This window comes from Diadema setosum, chromosome 15 (assembly GCF_964275005.1).
Source record: "Diadema setosum chromosome 15, eeDiaSeto1, whole genome shotgun sequence".
Classification (NCBI taxonomy): domain Eukaryota; kingdom Metazoa; phylum Echinodermata; class Echinoidea; order Diadematoida; family Diadematidae; genus Diadema; species Diadema setosum.
Window position 1 is genome coordinate 22,036,562 of NC_092699.1, and position 25,557 is coordinate 22,062,118.

Here is a 25,557-nt window from a genome sequence, read left to right on the forward strand (position 1 = left end):
CAGGCAAAGCTTGTGTGAAAATAACCCAAAATAAAAGGGTAGTCTTTGAAAAATGCTGTATTTTCGATTATTTCCATCATATCTATTGTTTGATGCATATGTCATGGAAAAATAAAGGAAACAATAAGAAAAGCATTTCAGGGTAATTGACAACCATTATTACTTCACATTTTGGTCCTTCAGCAAATTACAGCCAAGAAAATCCCCATTTCATCCATTATTATACTGTTAACTGAAATTGGAACAGAAAATCATGCAAAATCTGATGAACATGGTTGTCAGTTTACGGTTGCCATGGCAACCAGCCATATCGAACATGGCTAAATTATATATCAAAATGTTCGCAAAAAGATTCTAGGAAAAGTCACCAAATTTGGTTGAAATCGAGTAAAGGGTGTGGGAGTGGCAAACGAAAATATGGTAGGGGGGCACAATGTGCCCCCCCCCCCCTTGGGCTTTACAGGGTTAACATACATTACATCAAATTTCCTTCCAAATTGTTTACCTTCAGACATTTTAACATTCCCAAACATCCCCAAATCATCGCAAGAACATGGACAGATTATGCGCTCGAGTCCTCTCATATCGCATTGCCACATATAGGTCCATACACAGCCATCGATATGACTAGATAGACATGCATTGTTTCGAGTCATTGGCTGAGCAACGAATGATATTGAACACTCCAAATTTTGAAGCTTAGTTTCGTCGACTTGTACTGTTTTATTTTCAAGATCTACTTGATACATTTCTTAATAATTATTTAGGTAAATCATCCCAAGAATTTATAAAAGAAAATGATTTCATTCTTGCAAACACGAACCTCTATTTTGGGGTCTGTTACTGAGTGTAACAAAGAAAAGGTTGCAGTATACACATTACTATATGTGGTACTACAATGGGCTACATCAGTACATGTGTATGTATATGTACATGTATAAAGCATTGAGTCTCCCGTATCCAGCCAAATCCCTTATCCGGACGAGCCCCGGTGCCGACTTGTCCGGATACGAGAGGTTCAACTGTATATGTTTTTGTGTTCCCAACTGTTGTGAAGAGGAGAACAAAGCACAAACCATCAATAATAAAACTTGCTGTTAAGCATTTAAAGCAACACATAGTGATTGTAATGGCTCAAAATTTATCTTTCACCAATTGGACTTTTCTCGCAATATATCAGAAAGCACTCTGAAGAAACTTGTCTGGCTGATGCAAGTTTCCAAGAAAATGAGCTATTTTTAGTAGTATTCTGAGATCAAAAGTGTAAAGTACTAAAAGTTGGTATGCCAACAGTTATTCCTGAAGTGCCCTTCTCACTCACTAGTAGTGGGTATGCTGAACGCTGCTAATATGTTAGTGATGTTTGAATTGTGTCCAAGCAGTAGTATTGAATCACATGCAAAAAAAAGCCACAGGCAATTCACTATCAAACTAGATATATCGCTACGGTGACTGATATGCCTCCGCCATAATGCATGGTTCTCCTAATAGGTCTATAGTACAATGTCTTGACAATGTGTGATGACAGTTTCACACAATTGGCAAAATATTAAAATGACAGGTTTGACACAAATGTGCTGAATGTTCACTTTCCTAGAACTAGGTTCAATTGCATGAATGATTAAAATGTCAGAGTGCAGGTATTTGGGGAACTGATGATTTTTACTTGACTTTTGACCCTTTCATAAGTTTATGCATTGAGTAATTTTCAAGGTATTGAGAAAAAGTATAATGTCAGTATCAAATGGGAAAATAGCATTATCTCAACTTGGTCTTTAACGTTTGACCTCACAGTTCCAAAGATGTTAGGTTGAACATGCATAAATATGTAAGTTTCACGATGATACCTTGAGTTACTTTTGAGATATGGAGGAAAAAGTGCAATTCAGCACTTTCACTTGACCTTTGACCTTTTGGCAAGAAACTTCCCACAGAATATATATTGGGTAATACATGTATACATCAAGTAAAAAAAAAAACACCTTCAGGCATTGCATAAATATAAGGAAAGTAGTGATATTTTGAGGAGTTGACCTTGACCTCTGACCCCCTGACCTTTGAACCATGACCCCCAACTTCCCTAGATAATCACTGCCCATTGGAACAAGCATAAATACTAAGTTCCATGAAGATACCTTGAACCATTTGCGAGATAAGGAGAAAAACATGAATTTTCAACCTTTTTTTTCACAAAATAACCTGTGACCTTTGACCTTTGACCCCGTGACCCTAAAATCCAAACAAAGTATTATCCCCCCAGGATACCTCATACCAAGTTTGATGTAAAAACCACCACACGGTTCTTGAGATATCGACAAAAACAAAACGGGACAGACGGACGACCCGAAAACATAGTGCCTCCGGCCACTTCGTTGAGGAGGCATAAAAAGTTCTGCAGGCACACAAGAACTATGTTTTTACTTTAAAAGTTGCTTGTTCTGTAAACCTTTACTCAACTGCTTTCAAGCAGTTAACACAGGATACATTTGTATAACATATTCAGAGAAGCAGTCAGGGCATTTGTGGGATAATTTCATTTGGAAAGTGGTACCACACACAAACTGGTGTCTTTCAAAGTCATTATCCATTATATGATCACATAAGGTGAAAATATTCAACCTTTCATGGAAATGAATTACAGGCCATACATGACATATGACAAGCATTTTTTTTTCCATTTTCTTTTTTTTTTTTTTAATGAAAAGTATGCATTACCCAGCCCTGATGAAAATGATTTTTTTTTTTACATTCCTCAAACAAATCTTGAAAAAAAGCAACTTAGGCAGCAAGTTGTCATATTTTGAGAAGTTTTGCTAACCTCTACCTTCTCAGTGAGGACACGATCACTTGCAGTTGTGAATCCAGTAATGTAAAATCTCACAGGATTTGTTAATGTGGCATCTAACAACAAGATTACTGCCATTCCACAGAGCAACCAGTGAGATACTTGTATATATCACAACTACATTTCCATGGGCAAAAAAGAAGTAGAACTACGTGTATCACTGAATATGATTAATACCTCACCTAAAAATTGGGGAGTTAGCTCATCCACAATATTTTTGAATGCTTTTTATTGAAAAATGTTACAATTGCATTGCATAACTCTGATTAAACGTGTGCTTTGCTAATTAAAATATTAGTCACATGTTCCAATCTCAAGGCAAATGATTAGAAACTAAGGGAGTGAGCAAAATCCACTAAGATTTACATCTTTTAATTAAAATGCTGTTATCATGGCAATGCATTTCTACACTGATGAAAGATGAAATTTACACATCTTGGTACAGTACCAATTACATGTGCCTAATTTCAAGCCAAATGCTCAAATTCTGAGGGAATTAGCTTAAAGGACAAATCCACCTTCATACACTGGTGGATTGAGTAAATGCAGCAATATCAGTACATCTACATAGTACAGTAGACACATGTGTCAAATTTCTAGTCAAATGCTAAGAAACTGAGGGAGTTAGATCAATTAATCCACTATTTTTTTTGTCATGCTTTCATTGAAAAAAATGTGGTTACCATGGCAATGCATAGCTCAACACTGACAACACTGAGATGTCTTTTACACAGCTTTAAACTACAGTAGACATATGATATGTGCCAAATCTTAGGTCAAATGTTAAAAAAGTGGGGGAGGTAAGAGCAATCCACGATAATTTTGTGTGATTATTTATTTTTTAATATTTTACCATGGCGATCCATTGTTTCATGATGATAATGATGATGAAATTTACACAACTTCTTATCATAGTGGTCAAGTATGAAAATATCAGCCAAATTTTCAACAATGATGAAAGATAACGTTGACACATCTCTGTACTGTACCGGTTGCCTGTGCCTAATTTCAAGCCAAATACACAAAATCTGAGGGAGTTAGCTTAATGCTTTACAGTAAAAAAAATAAAAAATAAAAAAAAAAAAAAATGCTGTTACCATCGAAACGCATCGTTCAGCATTGCTGAAAGTTGTGTCTTGCATATATATCTGAATTTTACATTGGCCAAATGTGCAAAACTTCAAGTCAAATGCTCAAAAACTGAGGGAGATACCGGTAGCTAAATCCACTGGGAAGTTGCATGATTTTCATTAAAAAATCCTGTTACCATGACAACACATTGTCCAACAATTATAAACTACAAAGTCTGCACATCTACATGCTGCAGCAATCACGTGTGCAAAATTTCAAGTCAAATGCTAAAAAATTAGGGAATTAGCAAAATCTGTTGTACATTTTTGTATGATTTCCATTTAAAAATGCTGTTACCATAGCATTAGCGACAAACTGTGGATAAAAAGAGATGAACTTTGCACATTAACATACAATAGCCAACAAATGTGCCAAATTTCAAGTCAAATGTTCAAAAAATTAGGGATTGACTCTAATATTCAACATTTTTGGATGATTTTCATTAGACTATAGATGCTACTATGGTGATTGGTAAGCCTCCAACATGCCGCATAATGTATGGTTCTTCCAATAGGTCTGCAGCATATATCGTAACAATGTGTGATGACAGTTTCACATAATTGGCAAAATACTAAACAAGGCAAGTGCCGTAATGTGTCTCGCCCACAAACGTACAACACCTTTTTTTTTTCACAATGGACCTAAGGATCAAAAGTTAGGAGTCATAATTAAATGCACAGTACATTGGGCCCTAAAAGTTCATTGACCCCTGCCTGTGACCTTTGACCTTGTGGTGACCATCAACTCCCCGAGGGACATCTACCACCCAAGCTTAGTCACAAACGGACTTATGGATCAAAAGTTATGACCCATAATCGAGACCTGCCTTAAAAACATAATATTGGGCCCTAAAAGTTCATTGACCCCTGCCTGTGACCTTTGACCTTGTGGTGACCATTAACTCCCCAAGGTACATCTACCATCCAAGTTTGGTCACAAATAGACTTACGGATCAAAAGTTGTGACCCATAATCAAAACGCGCCCTAAAAACTTAACATTGGGCCCTAAAAGTTCATTGACCCCTGCCTGTGACCTTTGACCTTGTGGTGAGCATTAACTCCCCAAGGTACATCTACCATCCAAGTTTGGTCACAAAGACACTTACGGATCAAAAGTTATGGCCCATAATCGAAACGCGCCCTAAAAACTTAACATTGGGCCTAAAAGTTCATTGACCCCTGCCTATGGCCTTTAACCTTGAGGTGACCTTCATACTTGGTGAAAGGTAAAACTTTGTATGACCTCTCTTCCCTCCAAGTTTGATTCAAAATTAAAGCCCAGAGTACAGAGTTATTCCAAGTTTTTATAGCGTCACAGACAGATAACGGACGGACGCCGCAGGCGATCGCGTAGTCTCCCCTCACCTCCGGTGGGCTCGACAAAAATGACATGGTTGTTACAAATGTGTCAATTATTCACTTTGCTTGAACTAGGCTTATTGGATGAATAGCTATATTGTCTAGAGAGTAGGTATTTGGGGATATGAAGATTTGACTTATGACCCTTTTTAATATGACTGTGAATGTTCTCAGTCATCCAGGTAAAGTATCACATGAACTATATAGGTAAATCTAGTCAACTGGACTTCCGAAATTCCCTGACCCTGTTACGAGTCAACAACCAATTGCCGTCAAAGATTAGTCGGCCTGATGAAGCATCCCGGAGCGGACGTGAAACATCGCTACTCTAAATTACAAGTAAGTCCAGTTGACTAGATTTACCGATATAGTTCATGTGACCCTTTTTGATATAATGCTGCATTTACACCATGTTCACAGCACCCACGGCAACCACGTTTGAAGCCATCATGGACAAAATGGGATGGACGATCTGACTTCTATGCTTGTTTGAAGATATTCAATAAATTTATGACTAAATGAACTTCAATCCAACATCACATTCATTATGAGAACTCAATGTCTCTTTCTGGCTACAAAATTATTCACTTTCATTCTGTAATGACCATGAAAAAGCAAGTCAGACTTTTAACAGAGTTTATCTCAGAATCAACATTTCACAGTGAGATGCCACGTCATGAAATGACCAATGATGTATATCCCCATACACACCATGTATGGGTGGGGTAAGACAAATCTCAGATCAGGGAGATTCTTTTGTAAACTCTAGTGTCTAGCGACATGAGGAGATACTCCCCGCGTTCACATTGGTCCCCGCGACGCGTGGACAGCTACAAGAGATCTTATCTTTTTTACGACTGACCGTTCACATTGGTATCTCATCTGTCCCCGAGCTGTGGGGGCATTTTGGGGCTTGGAGCGAGCTCTGCCACTTGAATCCAGGCATAGCGCATGCGCACATTTGATGACCACAGCTGGACGCTATCAATTGCGCCCCAAGGTCACTCTCCCCTCCAAATCTTGTCCCCGTTCCCGACTTGCTTCGCGGGGACGAGGGGACAAGTCCCAGCGAGCGTTCACATTATGGTTTTTGAGGAGAAAGTCCCACAGCTCGGGACTTTCCCCGCGTTGCGGGGACCAATGTGAACGCGGGGTTTGATGTTATCAGGAAAGGCACCTGCAGACTCAGAGAGACTTGGCAGTGCTACAATCAGCTAGTTCCTGTTGATTTTTGTAATCAGTACAGCTCAAAGCTCACATGTAAAACCACTTATTTGATTGTACATCTCCTGTCTGCAACTTCCTGTGGGTTTTCGACAATGCACATCAAGCTGTGAATGGACACAATACATCATTAGTGCAAGTCTTGTGTATACTTTATAAGCTTTTATTTTAGCGAGGGTTTAAATTTTGCAAATTTTGCGAATCACAGTTTGACCATGAATTTAACAACACGCAAAAATGTCACCATGCATTTAAGTGATAGTACACTAATGAACTGCATCTGTGTCAAATATTCATGAAAAACAACATCTCGCGAAATGTCTGTTACTTTCTCATTCATGAAAATATCTGTAGCGTAAAAATATCTGTAGCACAAAAATAACAGCATATACAGTATCTATAAACAATTTCAAGGCAGAGTTTAATATAGTTATCATTACATTTCACCAGAAAAATTTGCAGAGAAGTAAAATATGATGAGTTTTGTTCTTGAATGTACAAGTAACAGCTGCCTGTATGGTCCTATCCATCATGGAATAACTACATCCAACAGACATCTAAAACTACATATATTGTCTAATAATGTGTACATTTGCACATACATCAACCTCCTCACTTTGTGGAAGTACAATTATCATAATACTTACAGTTGAGATCTAGTTGTTTCATCATTGTTCTCGCAGCTTAGGTCATTTCTGTATGTTCCTGGAACACATATCAACAGATACTCTGTTCCATCTTCACAGATTACTGTCATATGAGAATCACTGCTACAAGTTGAATGCCGCTCCTGTTAAAACAAAAACAAAACAAAACAATAAACACACAAAATTGGTAACGAGAAACACGAAAAGAGGATTTGGGTCTCCCTATAATGGAAAGCACACTGAACGGTATACAAAATTGTGGATTTCTGCTCATTTTAGAGCTTTGTCTGTTTTGTGCACATAAGAGTGTAATAGATACATTGTTCCAAACTATAGGCATGCAATAAGGCAATGATCAACATTCTTTGACTTGTTGGTGACTATTAGAAAATTCACTATCTACAAATTTTATGCAACTACTTTAAAAAATCACTGACAAATGGCAAATGGCTTGTGTATGACATACAGGAGAGTAGTGGGGTTTACACAACCTCAGGAGAGTACAATCTGTAGTGGGGTTTACACAACCTCTGAAGAGTTTATCAATCATTTCACTGAATATAACTGGCTTCATGGCAATCTAAACAAGAGACCTAGGGCTCTTGCGGTCACCCAAGTATCGCATGCTTCATCTTCAATGCATTCTTGCATACTCTTACCTGAGAACATTATTTGGAAACTTGTGGTGGGGGGTAGCTTTGAGAGCTGGGGCATGGTGCCCATTTGCATATTCCATCACACCGGTAAAAATACCTGCAAAGTACACTGTACTTTATAGAATGTTGGACTATGCAGTTTGGAAAATAAAAGACTTAAAACCCCATCACTTCTGATTCTAGAGAAGAATATTATTGAATATTCATTAATTTAAGAGGTTTGCACCCCTGATCACGTCATGAACAAACTTGAAACAACAGTCATCAATGTACAATCTCATAGTATTAACTTTGCTCTATCACTTCTGGTTCTAGAGAAGAACATTTTTTAAGATTCCTTAATTTTTATTTTATTTTATTTTATTTTTATTTTATTTTATTGTATTTCATTTTATTTTTATTTTTTATTTATTTATTTATTTATTTATTTTTTTTTTTTTTTTTTTTTTTGGGGGGGGGAGGTGGGTTGGGCCCCTCTGGGGGGCCCCCAAGCCATTCCAGCACTGGACCATGCACAACAAGCATTCAGACAAGTACCAATTTGCAAACTGCACATTATCAGCTCTTAATGTACAGTAAATCAGGATTATGTGGGGAATTGACAATGTTAAATTTTTACTGCATATATTTGGCAAATATTAGGTAGATTTGGTTAAGTGCAATCAATATAAAAAACAAATCAGAGAGCAATGTACCAAAACTTACTCCTTTGAGTAACAAACTGAAAATGTAATATTTCAAAATATGCCACCAATTAAAGGATCAGTCACATATATTTTGAGACTGTGGTCTTTTGAATATTCTGTGGTGAATAAGAAAATCATCACACAAGAAAATTTTGCTGAACTGCAGGACAGTTGCTTCTTGGACTACACTGGCTAGACATCAATACAGGAAGAGGAGGGCATCAAACTTTCCTTGCATGTGTCATCTTACTTTCATTTATTGCCAATTTGCAAAGTGCGACTTCTGATGTTTCATCAACAAAAATAAAAAACGCTTTGTCATCGCACTTGTCTAGATCTCACCTGAATAGACTTTGGCATCCGTTGAACCGCATGTTCTCCAGTATAGTTACTGATGGGGTTACTGTAAGACAGGTGCTGGAGACAAAATAAACATGAAAGTCAAATGTGTGGACGCTTTCTGTTCTTTATTTTCATGCTGAAGAATCATTGACTTCAGAGAGATGATGATATTGTTGGGCAAAGACTAAGCCTCCGTCAAATCAGATAATTCTTTTGAGCATCATAATTTAACATTAAACCACATCCACCACGGCCACAAGGGCAATCATGCAGTGGGTGCATGCAATTATTTCTCACTGTGGTAAAATTGCCAATGACAAGAAGCAGTGGGACAGACCAACAATTGCACAACTCCTGGCTCACACAAATATCATAGAAAGATAATGCAGTGCTCATTATATGACTCATGCAGGCTGTAAAACATAACATCAAAGGGAAACTAATGCTAATGCTTTGGGCCTATACTATCTTACCACCAAAACAAATAACAATGACAAACAAACAAATAAAAACAAAAACAAACAAGCAAACAAACAAACCTGTCACGACAAGGGTCACATTTTTTCCATCACAATAGGCACATGGAAAATTAGATTAATTTGGGTGCAGCAATGCATTGTAATGCATAACTAGAAATGTCGCTACGGCGACTGATGCCTCCGCCATAATGCATGATTCTCCCTATAGGTGTATAGTACAATGTCTTGACAATGTGTGATGACAGTTTCACATAACTGGCAAAATATCGAAATAACAGGTTTGTCAGAAATATCTTGAATGTTCACTTTCCACGAACTGGGTTTGCTATAATTGTCTATTAAAGAGTGCAGGTACACATATTTGGGGAATTGAAAATTTTTACTTGACTTCTGACCGACCTTCTTATAAGTTTATGCATTGAGTATAATTTTCAAGGTATGAAGAAAGAGTGTAATTACAGTACAAAATATTTTTTTTTCATTTAAACCTGACCTTTGACCCTTAACCTTTGACCTTTGACCTTCTGGCTGGAAATTTACAAGAGAATCTCCATCAAGTAATACATGTACATATATTAAACACTTTTAAAACTAATAATGCAATCATTGCATATACTAGTATACATGTATGAGGGAAATACAGTAGTAACATTTTGAGGAGTTGACCTTGACCTTTGAACCCCTGACTATTGACCCATGACCCCTAAATTCCCTAGATAATCCCTGCCAGTCAGTACATGCATATGTACCATGTTCCATGAAGATACATTGAACCATTTGCGAGAAAAGTGATATTGCAACATTTTCACCTAACCTTTGACCTTTTGACCTTTGACCTTATGACATGAAACTCTCTCTGGAGAATCCTTACGCAGTAGTACATGTCTACACTAAGTTTCAAGAAAATAACTGCGGGCATTGCATAGATATGGGGGAAATAGCAACATTTTTAGCATTTGACCTTGACCTTTTGACCTTTGACCTCTTGTCAATGTCACTAGAATCTACTCAACTAATTGTCCCATCATACATCATCCTTGGACCAAGTTTGGTGAAAGCTGCTTCATCCAGTTTTGAGTTATCACATAAACAGATAAATTTTAGGATTTGACCTTGATCTTTGACCTTTGCCCTCTGTCCGATTTCACTGAAAAACTAATCAAGTAATTGTCCCATCATACATCATCCTCCAACAAAGTTTGGTGAAATTTGCTCCATACAGTCTTGAGTTATCGCGTAAACGGATACAATTTCATGATTTGACCTTGACCTTTGACCTTCAGCCGATTTCACCCAAAATCTTATCAAATCGTTGCCCCATCATACTTCATACTTGGACCAAGTTTGGTAAAATTCCAGTAAATATTACTCAAGTTATCGCGTAAACGAAAGCGGACGGACGTACGGACGGACGGACGGACAACCCGAAAACATAATGCCTCCGGCACCACTTCGTGGCGGAGGCATAAAAAGGACATACTTCTCCATACCACTGGGAGCGTGATGTCAGCAGTTGTTTGGTAGTTATGAAAGCCAAAAAGTAATTAATCATTTGGGGAGCATACAAGACACAGTTCTCCAGTTGATATTAGGCCCAGCAAAGTTTTAGCCACTAAAAGTTTACTTGAAAAAACCTGGTAATATAAACTATACAATTGTCAAATACAGTGCACATTAAAGAGACTAGCTGTACAGTACTGGTTGAGGTGGGGATTCATGTTTTGAACATTCCTAAGTGAGATAATGAGAAACCTCTTATGAAATATGAAAGAGCATGTAGTTTTAAGAAGGATTCAACATTTATTTGATGAAAGTCAGTTTTCAAATTGCTGAGATATCCAAAAAAGTGATAATAAAAGGCGACAGGCCACATCTTTTATTAGGATCTCTTTGTTTCAAGTTGTTTTTTGATATCTCAGCCATTTCAAAACCGATTTTCATCAAGTAAACTTTTGATACCCCTTAGAATTGCATGCTCTTTGATATCTCATAGAGTGGTTTCTGAATATCTCGCAAAACATTAAAAGCTTAATCCTTACCTCAACCAGAACTGTACGCACCCTTTAAGATACATTATTTCATATACACTGTGCTGATTTTTGAAGATTTAAAACAATAGAAAGTATGCCAAAGATAACTAAAGAATCAATTGTAAAGTGATGCATTTATCACATTTTTCTTCCGAGGAAAATTTTCTAATCTGAGTAAAGCAAACTTTTCTTGCCCAAATATCACATATGTGACCATTAGCATAAAACTGTGGTAACTTTACATATGAAGATTTACACAGTTTTATGCGATGGGAATTACAAATGATGGCAACTCTGCAATCAGTGGTAACTGTATATGGCCGGAGCCACGTTTGCTGTACTATGACACAAAATTCTTTCATAACCAATCAAAGTCAAGGAATGACCTATGGTTATCACTGAATGCAGAATTGCCATCTATTGTACCATAGATACCATACCATACCATATACCATACCATACCATACCATACCATACCATACCATACCATACTTGCACCTGAGGAGTGCTCAAATGCTCCTAAAGTGTACTGTACCATATGCCTACTATATCAAGCCAAATGTGGACCACTTCCCATTGTGCTCCAAAAGTGTACCATAACAGCATCACAAGTTGGAACAAGGAGAATGTCATAATGCAAAGAGTTCTCTTTCTTCTAGACCCCCGTAAATGTAGCATATAAGTGCACCGCATGCATGACCCTTTTGCTACAAAATGAGTTACCCCTCTGACCCGAGTCCAAAAATAACTCATGAGATGTGCTTTTTCCACAAAGTACTAAAACACTCCAAATCTGGCATGGTATGATATTGTTTGCATTGGATTACATGTACTTAGTTCACTTGGTTCACTTTTGAGTGCTCAAATGCAGCTAATAACGTTACCATATAGTTCTATGCAACAGGGCCACTGTTTCCTCTCTGAAGATGGCTGTAACAACAAATGTTTGATTGGATTTACCTTTCAAGGATATATGAGGAATGGACTTTCATGTGTGATAGATATTTTAACAAATAAAAGTGATACAAAATTTATTTACAAATTATGGTGTGCTCCCATATTATATAAATTGCCATTGAAATTCCTGGCAAATTAATACTACGTAAAATGCTCATTCTTTTAAATTCATTTTTGTGGTGGGGTGGGGGGTGAGGGATCTTAGGATGCATGAAGTCACTGGGATGCACAAATACTAGCAGTACATGCAAATAATGTGAAAGTGTACTCAGTGAAATATAAATAAAAAAAAAATGTGCGGGATGAGTTTCATGTGCACGTCTTTCTAAACCTACTTATCCAGGGTAGGTCAAATAAATCCTTTCATTGAGGGTGCAGTGATTCTGTTTGATGCATTTCCCATCAACACCTGCCCATCAAGTATATTTTGAATCAGACTTCAGCAGGTAAAGGAGGCAAAATTCCTCCATTACATCAGCCTGGTTGGGCAAGTATTGTAAAAGGGGAAATTTTCGCAGTGTTGAAATTTTCGCGCATTTCGCGCAACCCGAAACTAGCGCGAAAATAAAATCACGCGAATATTTTTGCTTGCCATATGTTCCAGTAGTTGATGTCTTGATTCCGCGGAATTAAAAACACGCGAAACTCTTCTTACCCTGACGATCGCGAAAAATTAGTCGCACGAAAATATCAACTTTTACAGTATTGGTATCGAACATTTTACAACATGTTAGTGCTGCGTGCTTGCTTATTGGGCCAGTACATACATGTATGGCATCATGCTGGGTCAGTAGCTTTCTAGCATTCATGATTCACTTTGGCTAGTGTAATTTATCTAAATTCACAGATTTGTAGAGCAACATGTTGTTTTACATTGTCACAACAATGCATCATTTTCCTGAGGTTCAGTACCTCATGTAAATGGTTCAGTGGAACTCTCCTCCAATTAATGCCAAAGTTACGGGGAAGATTATGAACACAAAGACCATGCAAACACCAAGTTAAACAATAGAGCAAATGAAACGGAAATAAATGAAATGACACACCCTTTTAACAAGGCTAAATTACAACATGCATTAAGCAAACTACTGAATCATCACATGGAAATGAAAACAAAAAACAAACATGTATATTTACTTCAGATTCTAAGCATGACAATCTTTATTCTATATTTACCAATTATAAGAGAGTCACATACATTGTATGACCAACTGTATAAAGAGAAGAGCAATATATATGACTCATTAGCAATGATTTATTGAAGGAACTGTAAACTTGCTTGACAAGAGGTGTACTGAATGACTTGATCACAGTAATATTTGGAAGTCATGACGTTTTACGTCTTCCTTCAGGAAAAATTTGAACTCACTGACAGCAATTATGCACAGAATGCCTTCATGAAAAAGAACATGCAGCATGAAATTATGTTGGGTTTTTTTTTTTTTCTACAATAAGGTTTCCTGTACGTCTTTCCGATAAAATGTGGTTTGGTGGCTAACTGACTTGGCAGTCACCTCTTGCAACTACACGGCATGTTATATGAGATGACATACAGTATGATAACTGCTTTTATGTGGGAGTATAAAGCAAAGCAAAAGGTAGTTCTTTGTTAATGCATGAAAGCAATAATAATGTTTGATTACATGAGGTGATTTCCATTACTGTATCTGTTGTGATCTTCAACTCATCTTCTCAGATTACGCAGGCAAAATGGTCAAAAAGATAACGTCAGCCCTTCCACTTCCTTAAAAAAATATACAGCAACAGAGATTTCCTGTATGTCTTTCCGATAAAATGTGTTTTTCAAACCCTCACAATAAAACAGAATGATTTCTCTGTGTTTGGCTCATACTGCTTTCATGTTCTCTCAGAGAAATTATAACCGTGTTATGACAATAATACTTACTGATTCTACTTCTGCAGGCAAGGAAAATGGCGCACTTCGTGTATGACGTGCACACAGGGCCAGGAGACCAAAAATCAAAGTATAAAGCAGTCTATCATAGCAGATGTACATTGTGTTGCTGAATGAAGACCTGGTCCCGCATACAGGCTGTATATGGGTAGAAGCAGGACTTGCATGTCATTTAATTTCTCACTGCCATAGCAACTGTTCTACATACCCATGGCAAGACGTTAATCTTTAGTTGTGCTGCTGGTCTATTGGCCAGCAGCATTATCCACACGGTGATCAACTCTCAACAACATCACCTAGCCTGATGTACTCCTACATGGTATTTTATATTAGAATTCTGAGAATCACATCTGCCTCATAAACTTCGTGATAGGAGGTAGAATGAATCAATTTGATTTCTCCCTCGTGTCAGAGTTATCATCAGTTTTACGAGTGGTTAAATCCACCATCAAGAAGAACATAGATGGACTGAGAATACAGTGTTGTATAAGGGTTATTCCCTCTCTGTAGAAAACAGTCCGATTATCCATCTTGTATTAATCATATGGTATGGATACAGCATGATGAGTGTACTTGCAACAAAACAAAAAACAAAACAAAATCACGAACAACATGATTTTCATGTCATGAATGCCATGACCAATAGATGAGGTCAATTATCTTTCTCTGGATTCTTTGACAATGTCAGGTAAAATAATCAGAGGTAGAAATTTTAGAGATTGACAGTAATACGAATTTGAACTTACTGTACCGGTATCAATCACAGTATTTTAGCTATATCCAAGGCATTTTTACCAATGATATATATCCTCAAATAAATTTATCACTGACATTTTTACCAGTGACGTTCATACTACTTCTGTCTTCTCTCACAAATTTAGTTTGACCGCAGTTTATGGTGGGATCCTCTACTGCATATCTAACATTATATCAGCATGCTTGAGATGCAATCTCACAGAAATTGATGGTTATCATTGAAATGGCAGAATAACCCTATTTCACAAATTAAGATAATAATGTCAACTCTCCCATGTTGATAGAGATATTGACTAAAAAGTGAGGACACAAAAGTCGAGCTAAGAAAAGGTGCACTTACTGTATAGGTGTTTATAATCCACTCTGGTTTACATGAACTGAGTCATTACAGGCTGAAGCAGTAGTGTCTGTGGGCCTGGAGTGTGTGTGGAACGCAGATCACTTGACCAATCAAGGCTAAATCTACAGCACAAAAAGTGAGTACCAGGGTACAATTGATTGCAAATCTCTCCATGTATCAATTCTGATTGTATGGTATCAAGACTAGTAGTATTACATTTCTTCCTGACAGTGGCGTAACTACGGGGGGGCATTGGGGGGGGGGGGGGGCACGTGCCCCCCAATCCGCTGGTAAAAAAAAAAAAGAAAGAAAAAGAAGAAAAAAAGAAGAAAAAAACCCTACCAAAATGGTAATTCAAGGGTTAGTAAACTGCTTTTGAAATCGACATGAAAGGATGATCAAGAAAAAAGATATTTTTGTAAGATTTCTTTTAACCATATAATTAAAGAGATATTATAGTGATACATTGTTCAAAAAGCCCAGAGACGACAAAAGATTGTGATTCAGTGTGATTCCTGGTTGGCATTTTGAATACAAGCAGGATGTGCGCAGTGTACTCAGAACATCGGAATGGCAAAAAGAGTCGCTGCAATGTTGCGCAATGTGATGTTTGATAGGTTGTACACATTTTGCTATCAAAGCTTGATCATTGATTTTGCAGTGTTGCTTTACATACTAGTCTATATTAAAATGCCTTGCATTGCCAATAATAAGACTTGACCTTGGCTATTTCCTAACTTTTCCATCTATATGAAACACACACACTCACAAACACAAACAAATTAGGGGATGCTCTATATAAGGTGCAGATTTTGGACATCCTTCTCCCGCTTGGTCACTTCGACGCCCCCTCGCTGGTCATATTGTACCTCCCCCAATCATGAACATAAACCGACACCCTTGACTACCAGTGGCGGATCCAGGGGGCGCACCGGGCACCCCCTCCCTCCAAAGCGAAAAAATATATAATGTAGCTACAAACGACAGTTTTTGGACCGTAAAATGTCAAAATTTTTAAGCTCGCTCGCTTCGCTCGCTCGCATTTAATCGCTATGCAATTCTCCTGATGTTGCTGTCAGTAATTGCCAGCAGTTGCGCCTGGTGCGCCCCCTCCCCTTAATTTCCAAAGCGAAAAAATATAGCTAAAAACGGCAGTTTTGGGACTGTAAAATGTCACAATTTTAAAGCTCGCTCGCTTCGCTCGCTCGCATTTAATCGTTATGCAATTCTCCTGATGTTGCTGTCAGTAATTGCCAGCAGTTGTGCCCGGTGCGCCCAGGCCCTCTCCTTAATTTCCAAAGCGAAAAAATATAGCTAAAAACAGCAGTTTTGGGACTATAAAATGTCAAAATTTTCAAGCTCACTCGCTTCGCTCGTTCGCATTTAATCGTTATGCAATTCTCCTGATGCTGCTGTCAGTAATTGCCAGCAGTTGCGCCCGGTGCGCCCCCTCTCCTTAATTTCCAAAGCGAAAAAATATAGCTAAAAACGGCAGTTTTGGGACTGTAAAATGTCAAAATTTTCAAGCTCGCTCGCTTCGCTCGCTCGCATTTAATCGCTATGCAATTCTCCTGATGTTGCTGTCAGTATATAATTGCCAGCAGTTGCGCCCAATGCGCCCCCTCCCCTTAATTTCCAAAGCGAAAAAATATACCTAAAAACGGCAATTTTGGGAACCTAAAATGTCAAAATTTTCAAGCTCGCTCGCTTCGCTCGCTCGCATTTAACCGTTATATGCCATTCTCCTGATATTACTGCCAGTAATTGCCAGCAGTTGCGCCCGATGCGCCCCCTCCCCTTAATTTCCAAAGCGAAAAAATATAGCTAAAAACGGCAGTTTCGGGAACATAAAATGTCAAAATTTTCAAGCTCGCTCGCTTCGCTCGCTCGCATTTAATCGTTATGCCATTCTCGTGATGTTACTGCCAGCAACTGCCAGCAGTTGCGCCCGGTGCAACCCCCTTAATTTCCAAAGCAAATATATATATATATATATATATACATACATGTATTATTATATATAGCTACAAACGGCAGTTTGGGGACTGTAAAATGTCAAAATTTTCAAGCTCGCTCGCTCCGCTCGCTCGCATTTAATTGATACGTTATGCAATTCTGATGTTGCTGCCATGAGGTGCCCCCCCAATGTCTTGACCCACGGTACGCCACTGCTTCCTGACTTGAGCTTTTATTACTATAGGGTTCAGAACAATCAATCAATTGGTCATTTGTCAAATCAGTCCATTTATCAACCACTGATAAAAAACTAGGTATCATATTTTGTGAATTATCTCATTGACAAAGACAGCATGCAATGTATGTGCACCTACATGTACATGAAATTCACTCTATGCAATTTCTCCTAGATCAGAGATCTTCCAAGAACATAATGTCCTTCAAATTCTGTTCATATTAACTCCTGTAAAACAAGAAATTTGTGCATGCATGAAACTTTTGTAAATTTTGTGAGGAGCAAAGATTCCCCATAGGTTTTTGTTTTGTTTTATTTTGTTTTGTTTTGTTTTGTTTTGTTTTTTCCACAATGCATTGAATGCTGGTAGCAATCCAGGAAAGTAAAATGTCAAGTGTTTCTGGTTTTACAGTAACTGTGTGTTTCAAGGGGAAGTGAATGCAGGATGCAACTGTTACGGATGTTCATTGTAAAGATATTCATGCCACCATTAATGGGATGAACATCTAACATGACCTCCTTTGTCTGCAGGTTTTACATATTAATCCAGACAAAAATCACACCACTCATGAAATTTGTAAGAATGGTGAAATTCCACTTTTCCAGTGAAATCACAAAGTTTCATCAAGTTTATGAAGAATTGCCAAAATTAATGTCATTCTCAGGTAACACATTATTAACACATTTATTAACTTAATAATTCATAATTACATGCCATCTTTAAGCTGGTTTTATGTTAGAATGATTAGAAATTCCAACAAATAGACTGGCAGTATAAGGTACGATAATACGCCAGAGGCAGACTGTACCAGACTGGAAGAAGAAGAAGTAGTATATTCTTTTCTTAAACTTGGAACTTTTAGACTTTAGAAGATTATGGAATATCAAGTTTTATGTATTCATGATACAATGTAAGTAGCAACCTCATTAGTTGCCACTAGGTAACTTAAAGCCCTTCTCATGCTCAGCTGACGATATGCAAATCTAATGAGGTATTGATTTCAATTGATTTCAAGCCTCACAAGCCCAAGAACTAACCTATATGTACACACTAGAAAATAAAATGATTATCATCTAAACTATAAATGCCCTTCTTTGATATGAAAATCTGAATACTTGTCATAAAAATTACAATTGTGGTACATACATCATACAATAACAATAACCTAGCAAATGTAAAATTTAGTGCTTTTTGGCTTAATAACGCAAGTTAGGTTTGGGTCTGTATCTGGTCGTCAGGGATATGTTCCATGGAGACTGCATCTGGCTTCAATCATGGATCCCGTCCTATACGAAGAAGAGCGATAACATAAAAAAAAAAAAAAAAAAAAATCAATAAATAAAATAAGAGTAAGACTCCTCCAGACAGACAGATCTTTGGCCATGGTAGTTTTGTGTGTTGTAACATTCTTCACACTTATCTTCAGTGAATTAATTTGCTTCAATATGACAATGGACAATGTTGTTGTGAGCATAGACTGTTTAGCCTGAATTCACAAAGGTGGTACAAATGAAACCATGGAGTGCCAAGTGTTGTACAGAATATTTCATTACGAAATTGGTCATTTCGTCTACAAAATGACCATGTCGTTAACAAAATTATCATTTCGTTACAAAATGTCATTTCGTTACAAAATAATAATTTCATCGACGAAATGATTGATTTCGTTACGAAATATTCCATGCGACACTTGGCGCTCCATGGTTTAAACCATGGTTTCATTTGTACCACCTTTGTGAATTCGGGCCACATTAGAGGCTACGCGACAATTTCAAACTCCATACCTTTGGCTATGTTTACGCCTAACCACGCCTGTTTCATGCCAGAACTGCTCCCATTGATTAATCATTAGACATTACCTTTGTCTGATTTTACCCTTTCAAGTTTCAAGTATCGGTATGAAAGTGATATATGATTTGCTATGACGATATCCAAAGATTTGTCTAGATCGAATTTTCCTGATGCAGCACCGATAATGACTACAATTGATGACGTTGCTTACCCTGCTGGCGAACCCTCCTTTCTCCTCTTGATAGATTAGAATAACTCTCTGAGATAGTGTAATTTACTTGATAGGCCTACATGTCATTGGTTGTCTTGGAAGCAATGATGGAAGGCAATGATCTTATTCTTAGCAGCACTGCTCCATCTTCACGAGTTTTTCTTGAACTTTTATTCCAGTTAGGATCTACAATCACATCTTCTTTTTAAGATTTTTAAACTTTGTTGTAAGAGCAGGAGTTGAGTGGCTGGGCACTTACCGAAGTAGAACTAGGTGGGCGGTGGGTAGGTAGAATGAAGGTTGTTTGTAAACTCGTAACTCGTTCGCACGGGAACTGAAGGACAGTGATACTGCATGCAGCCACCACAACAGCGCGCAGCAGGTTACGACTCTACGAGATATAGGGCCTACTAGTACTGTACTACTACCTACCTTGACCGAAAGATCGGTCTGTATCTGGTCGTCGTGTTCAGCGGAGACGCGTCTGGCTTCACGATATCCCCTCGTGGCCCTCCTACACAGGAGAACGATACATGTAACGTCAACCGAAAAAATACAAGACCCCTCCGGACTGTCTAATTACTAACGTTTTTATAGTACAAACTATTTAGTAGATTTACTAGCTACATGTTTCTACCATGTTTCAAAATGGTTATTCTTTCGCGTGCGCATCAGCGCCTGGTTGTGTGCACTTTGGACGTACCAATGTACAGTATGTACTTCCGCTTAGTGTAGCATGATGGCCTATGCCCGTAGAGCTGCATTTACAATACAGCTCTTTGCCTATGCCGCATGCGCGCAGTGGGGAAAACCCGTCCCCGCCTAGAGCGCCTCCCCCCCCCCTCCCCCCCCCCCCCCACACACACACACAATAATAAATACGCCTCTAGTCTGGTTTCTAGACCATTTGCCAAATGGACTCCGTGGAGACGAAGGGTGCGTTCGAGCGCTCTCCTAAAGTGAACTGTACCGTACCGTACCGCGCCAGGGGAGCGTTCGAACGCTCCTAAAGTGTACCGTACCGTACTGTACCGAGCCAAAAGTGGACCACTTCCCGATGTGCTCCAAAAGCGTACCAAAGCGTACCAAAAGTTCGTTGTAAAGCATGCGCGTATTATGCGCATACGTCACAATGCAAAAACATCATTCTCTTTGTTCGGGACAGCTGTAAGTAGGTCAAGCGCAAGGTGAATGACCTTCTTGCTACAAACAAGCGTGACCTTTTCTAAAAATAACTCGAGAGGTACGCTTTCTCAACAGAGCATTCGAACGCTCCCAAACTAGCACAGTACGGTACGGTACGCTTTAGTTCAGTTCGCTTTGGTTCGCTTTAGAGCGTTCGAACGCACCCCTTGTCGCCGCCGTTGCCGAAGGCAAAGTCGTTGTTGTTGTTGTTGTTTTGGTTTAATGGCGTGTATCACTCAAGAATGAGTATTTACGCCGGTGTTGTTGTTGTTATTTCCCAGGGGCCCGTTGCATAAAACTCCAACCGGATTTTTTTCCGGTTGAAATCACAAAATTCCGGTTGGAAGCTCCCAACCAGAGTTTTTATGCAACGGATTTTACATTCTTAGATTAGCAACCTTAAAAAATTCTGGTTGGGCAAATCCCAACCAGAATTTTCTAAGGTTGCTAAAAAAGTTTTATGCAACGGGATCTCCTTGGTTACTGTCGCGATCGAGATGACTTCGCGCTACCGCCAATGAGGGCGCATGAAAGAGTGACAAAAAAGAAAAGAGTCCCGCATCGGGACTACAACTCGACTGGAGTCGAACAGTCTATGTGGGGGATTCCCCCGTAGCCCCAGTTGTACCTGGTACCACCAGCTAGAACGCATTAGTATACCTCACTCATACCACCGGGTTTTACCACAATCGCAAATGAAAATCTTGGAAGATTTTCGCTGGGGACAAGAACCATGGTACAGTCTTGAGGAATCTAAGGTTTCTCCTCTTTCTGCAGGTATGAAAATCTACAGGGTTTTCGGTTTTGACGCAATAATTAAGCTGTGGATATGCCTAACTATACACAGCCCAGTCGCCGCTGTACATTTAACAGCGTCTGGTCGGGCTAGGATATGCCATGCTAACCTCGGGCGCAGTAACCAGTACGAACGAGTTGGGTGTTGTCGCTGGTGCGGCATGTATATGGATATAGGACCTAGGTTCTATATTATTGTATTAATATATGCTGCTACAGTGCTAGCCATGCTAACTTGTGGTCTTAGAAGAATATTTTCCTTGATTCACGAAGGATCAATATAGTTCTGAGTAACAAAGAGCAATCTGAGAAGAATTAATGTCGGAGAAACGTTTGAATACTTGATACGATTATTGATGAATTTTAACTCGTTAGGCTTGATATTGAAAGATGTTGAAAGATGTCGCCCCATTTTCATGCATTTATCATCTATCAAAATAGGACAATTTTAAAGAAAATTTCATGACATTCACAATGTTTCAATAGCAGTGTCATCCATATTATGTGTTTCCAGAAATATTTGCTTTGACCCATAGCCATGTGACAAAAAGGAGGCGTAACGAGGAAGGCCGATCAGCTTATGCATGGCAATACGCCATTAGCTGGGTTTATTGCCAGTGCAATACAATAGTACTACTAGTGTATTGTGTATTAAATTAAATGCTTTTAAATGCGTTTGACAAAATTAATGGCTATGAATGGAATGGTGCTAAAATACACAATAAATTTACTAAATGAAAATGAATGGATTTGCTCTGAGCTTGAATGGTAAATAATATGTAACAACAGGTTTGCTCTTTTTTAACTAATTATTCAAATTGCAATCATCCTGAATGGGACCTTTGAATATGAATACAAAAGCATGAGATAAAAGATAAACAGATCTGTAAAGTTTGGGAAAAATGAAGTAGTGTGTCTAAAATGTTTTGAATGCAATTCATGAGCAATTTTACATGAGACACATTTAGTATTATGGGGATCTTGAAATACTACGTAGGTTACCATGGTCATAGAATGCTCAGATCCAGTTCTGCAGTTTCCATGAGTAGAAATGGACAAAAGTAAGATGTTATTTGGGTTCAACCTCAAACCTATACCTTGATTTAGTGAATGCAGAGATTGCATTTTATAGATCAGAAAACTTTGAGGGGAAATGAGATATTCCAATCAAAAGTTATGAATTTGTACAATTTTGGTTCATCGTTGTGAAAGTCCATCATTGGATAAGAAGGCTACAGTTTGTGATGTCACAATATATGAACAATAATAATGATAATAATAAAGGACATTTATATTTCGCAGCTATTATGATAATGTACTCTACTGCACAATACAATAAAGTATAGGAAAACTCAGTCGTAAGTCATGGGAATATAATATTCCCATGACTTGCTAATGATACTTTTCATGAAAGTATCTTTTTAACTTTTTTCTTTGGGCCTGATACTCATCTTGCTGTCACAGGGAGAAAAAGTCACACAATCGGTCAAGGTGTTTGACTGCAAATTGGTATGTATTTCCACAAATAGCTATTCTCCCCTGATAGACCCCTGTCACCATGATGCAGACATCAGGGCACAGTGCTTCTGCTTTGCAGGTAAATTCATCTTGGAATCATTCATTAGTGTATTACTACTTTAAGTGAAACTTACCAATAGTTTGTACTTATATAGCATGTGGCAATGCTGCCAGAATAGTTAATGTTTTTTCTTGAACGTGCAATTTTCAAATACTTGTAAAAGGCAACTCGAAAGGTTAAGAGAAATTGTACGAAAATGTAAAGGATGTAGAATGTACACAATGTAATGAATTGAATGGTGATGGTGAGGGGGCATACCTCAACAAAATATATTGGCTAGAGGGGTATCATATAGTGTCATTTTCACTTTTTGCAAAGAAAAAAAGATAATAGATAAATAACAATAATACTGAAGGGGACAATGATCAGACTTATTAAAAAACAAATTTCTTCTTATAATCTTCCACACGTAAACTGCATGTTGAAAACCATGTGCAAACGTTCACACTTGTAATCAATACACATACAATGCAGTGTCACAACATAGACACAGCTGTTAGGATTAATGTTTTTTTTTTTCACATAGAGGCATACTCAAAGAATGATTCACTTTTATTAGCAACCTGAAGTTGTATTAAAGAACCAACCATTTTGTCCAAAAGTTTGACCTAATTTGTTCACCTTCTGTCTGAGTCTGTTTTTGGATTGTTTTGTTTTTGTTTTTGTTTATTTGTTTGTTGTTGTTGTTTTTGTTTTTTTTTTTTGGGGGGGTGCTATTTCATGAGCAAACACTCTATTTGCATGCAAGTCTTTTGTTGGTTATGACAGTATATTCCACTGCTCCATGACACATTCACATGGCCACTGATATCACATCTTTGCCTTTTTCACTTCTAGCAAAGAAAGTGCTTGCGAAGGGATGACAGCCCATCTCTTTTCAACCACTGTAAAGGAAAGATTGGCCATGCTTGTCAAGCAGGGATGTACCAATCAGACAAATGCAGTTTATTGCAAGAGTAAGTTACAAAAAGTGATCATTTTCATTTGTACCACTGTACAAAGACATCAATTTGTCATGATTTGACTTGTTATATGAATATATCTTCTTTGCCTTCCAAGCAGGCCTTTTCAACATTACTCTCTTGAGAAGATAATGATTCTATGAAAGCTTTTAGGTGTTACTGTTCTACAATGAATGCTGCATAATTTACACGTGGATTAAGTAGACCATTTTGAATTCATAGCCAGTTTCAGTAGTCTTATCAATTCTTGACAAAACTTCATTTTGCATGCTCAAACTTGTTCGCTAGGTATTAAATGTCATTGGAATTCTCACAAATTCCACATTGTCAAGAAAAGAAGATAACGTGTACTTTACACTCAATGTTGGCTCATGTTCCTTTCAGTATCTCCATAGATCTATCACTGCATAGAATACTCAAAGTTATATAGCTTATAAAGCTTCCTCATGATTCTTTTCCCCTATACAGGAGCAAACACCATGTAATTGTGTTCGCCTAGAAATTGTTTCATTTCTGAATTTTGTTACAGATACTTGTCCTGCTCTTTGTTTTTCTTTCCAAATTAAATTCAGTACATGCAGACCATGTCCTGAGGGGACATATTCACCAAACTGGAATAACTGCAGCGAGTGCCTGGAATGTCAATCATGTAGGTTTGGTGTAAAGGTAAGATCTTGTACTTGTACATTGAAATTGTGTCATGTTGTAAAAGAACACACTGGAAATAGTCAATTTGTGACTATATTTATGACTGCATAGTAACTATATACCACAGCCCTGTCGCTGTACATGTGCACGGCATCTGGTCTGGCTAGACTGCATGTAGATTTATGGAGGTGTGGTACAGGGTGTTTGCTGAGTAGATGATACTGATAATGATCACATCAACATCATTTCTTATTGAGATTTGATAACTTTTATTCTCTTGCAGGTTTCTTGAATTGCCCAATACCAGTATCAATCAGTGCTTTCTGAAGTGTATCAATTAGATAATATGCATGTGATTAAACCCACATCACACATACATGTTAAGGCAGGATGAGCCAAATACTTGAAATAAATAATGTGCTGTGCATGTACATTATGCTGACAAAACTTAACATTAAAATACTAAAATACTGATAGCGTTACTTCACATAATTACCAAGACTTGTGTTACTTTGTTGCTCATCCAACTTGCATGGTTAGTAAGTTTGTAATATTTGCATACAGGTATGTGATTCACATTTGCTAGCCAAGTATCTGATCTGTGGCAGTTGCTTCATGGTTGCAGCGATATCATAGTCCACAATCTTTTTTTTTTTTCCTTCTTTTTTTTTTTTTTGGGGGGGGGGGGGATGTGACACGATGTGGGCTCTATCTTTTGATGGGGCTGTATCTCTGTGAATTTTGCAGGTCAACTGATAGTTTAGGAAATTAAAGGGGAGTTCACCCCAAATAAATTGTTATGTAACCTCTTCTGCCACTGTACATGC

General features: G+C 38.0%; 2 long non-coding RNA genes across 2 annotated transcripts; one reads left to right on the forward strand and one right to left on the reverse strand.

The window, feature by feature from the left end:
• Window positions 1-8,915: 8,915 nt before the first annotated feature.
• On the reverse strand, window positions 8,916-20,076 carry LOC140239351 (uncharacterized). Its single transcript, XR_011901975.1, has 4 exons — window positions 19,994-20,076; window positions 15,368-15,489; window positions 14,263-14,409; window positions 8,916-8,965 (listed from the first exon to the last, which is right to left on the reverse strand). It is a non-coding gene; the product is annotated as an uncharacterized lncRNA (long non-coding RNA).
• Window positions 20,077-21,476: 1,400 nt separating this feature from the next.
• LOC140238825 (uncharacterized) lies at window positions 21,477-24,748 on the forward strand. The gene is made up of 4 exons (XR_011901922.1): window positions 21,477-21,523; window positions 23,071-23,138; window positions 23,958-24,076; window positions 24,655-24,748. It is a non-coding gene; the product is annotated as an uncharacterized lncRNA (long non-coding RNA).
• Window positions 24,749-25,557: the final 809 nt, after the last annotated feature.